Source organism: Myotis brandtii, unplaced genomic scaffold (genome assembly GCF_000412655.1).
Source record: "Myotis brandtii unplaced genomic scaffold, ASM41265v1 scaffold246, whole genome shotgun sequence".
Classification (NCBI taxonomy): Eukaryota; Metazoa; Chordata; class Mammalia; order Chiroptera; family Vespertilionidae; genus Myotis; species Myotis brandtii.
Genome location: NW_005359310.1, coordinates 372,526 through 374,498, shown reverse-complemented (window position 1 = coordinate 374,498; position 1,973 = coordinate 372,526). Strand labels below are relative to the sequence as shown.

Below are 1,973 nucleotides of genomic sequence, written 5' to 3'. Positions count from 1 at the left end.
CCCCCAGAGCCGCCCAAGGCTTTCGCTGCCGGCAGTGGCAGCAGCAGAGGGGTGATGGGGCGTCGCCTCCCGCCCCTGAGGGCTCCCGGACTGTGAGAGGGGCAGGCCGGGCTGAGGGACCCGCCTCCAGTGCGTGAATTTTCATCCATCGGGCCTCGTATGTGTGTGTGTGTGTGTGTATTTTATTGATTTCATAGAGAAAGGGAGAGGGAGAGAAAGAAACATCAATAATGAGAGAGAATCATTGATCGGCTGCCTCCTGCACGCTGCCCCCTACTGGGGACCGAGCCCACAACCCGGGCTTGTGCCCTTGACCGGAATCGAACCTGGGACCCTTCAGTCCGCAGGCCGATGCTCTATCCACTGAGCCACACCGGCCAGGGCTCCATGGTTTCTGATTATAAAAATCTGAACACCCAAGGGTAACACCTGTGCACTTGTTGTTTCACACGCTCCCCAGTCAGAACTGGGAGACACAGCAACGGGCGCTCAGTAAACATTTAAATAAATGGGTGTGGTGAATGGATGGCCGGTGGTTGGATGGGAATGGATCAGGGATTCTCCACTTGGGTACTGAAGACATTTTACGTCGGATAATTCTTTGCTGTGGGGCTGTCCTGTGTTGTAGGCTGTTGAGCAGCCTTTTTGGCCTTTATCCACTAGGTGACAGTAGCATCAACCACTTATGACAGCAGAAGATGTCTCCAGGCATTTCCCATTATTCCCTGGGGGCAAAATTGCCCCTGGTTAAAAACCACAGGGGTAGATTAATGAATGGGAAGGTGACTGGATTGGTGGATGGATGGATTGATGGGTGGATGTTTGGATAGAAGGATGAATGGATGGTTGAGTGGATGGGTAAGTGGTGAATGGATGGATAGATGGGTAGTTAGATGGGGTAGATTAATGTGAGTAGATGGGTGGACAGATGGATGGAAGGACTGATGAGTGGCTGGTGGACAAAGTGATAGGTGGATAGATGGATGGACAGAATTATCAGGCCTCATAAATCTAACTGAATGTCTTTGTTCCTAAGGTTTTTACTTTTGCTCTTTGTCTATACAATAGCATAGCACAGAGAGTAAATACTTGACACACAAATTGGAAGGATAGTTGGAAGGATACAGAAGGGCTAAATTTGAAATTTCAGACATTGACATCATTCTTTAAGGTAAAACTGAATTCTAAAGTCTGACGCAGGAAAAAATAAAATAGTAAATAACTGACACAAAATAAAACTTGTTGCTGACTGAAAATTGACAAAAGAATCAAATCTTCATCATGACCTTAAGATGGAAAAATGTAACCTGAGAAAATTGGCTTTAATAGGTAAAGACAGACCACAAAATAAAACTCACATTGACAAAAGCTATAAGCAAATACATTTGGTACAAAGATTTTTCAAAGATTCAAGTGTTTTCTAAACAATATGTACTAGTAAAAATAAACTCAATAAAATAATATTTTTGTTCTTTTAAAAAATTATTATTTTTCTAAATATATTTAAAATGAAAAAACGATTAACTTTAGTGGTAATGTGTAGAAAAATTAAATAGGCTTAAAGGAGCATGTTTTCATTAAAAAAATTTTTTTAAATGCATTTTTTATTGATTTCAGAGAGGAAGGGAGGGGGAGAGATAGAAACATCAATGAGAGAGAATCATTGATTGGCTGCCTCCTACATGCCCCACACCGGGGATCGAGCCTGCAACTGGGGCATGTGCCCTGACGGAGAACCAAACCAGTAACTTTTTGGTTCATGGGTTGATGCTCAACCACTGAGCCACACCAGCTGGGCTTTAGTAACTTTCATTTATTTAAAAAAAAATATTTTTATTGATTTCAGAGAGGAATGGAGAGGGAGAGAGGCAGAAACATCAATGATGAGTCCTCACTGATCTGGCTCAATGGATAGAGCATGAGCCTACAGACTGAAGGGTCCTGGGTTCAATTTCAGTCAAGGAATGTCTGGG

At 43.2% G+C, this 1,973-nt stretch overlaps 1 long non-coding RNA gene across 1 annotated transcript in view; it reads right to left on the bottom strand.

The window, feature by feature from the left end:
- Nucleotides 1–1,973, bottom strand: part of LOC106726270 — a 5,770-nt gene that overhangs the window by 1,682 nt on the left and 2,115 nt on the right. The gene's annotated exons all lie outside the window — the stretch shown is intronic.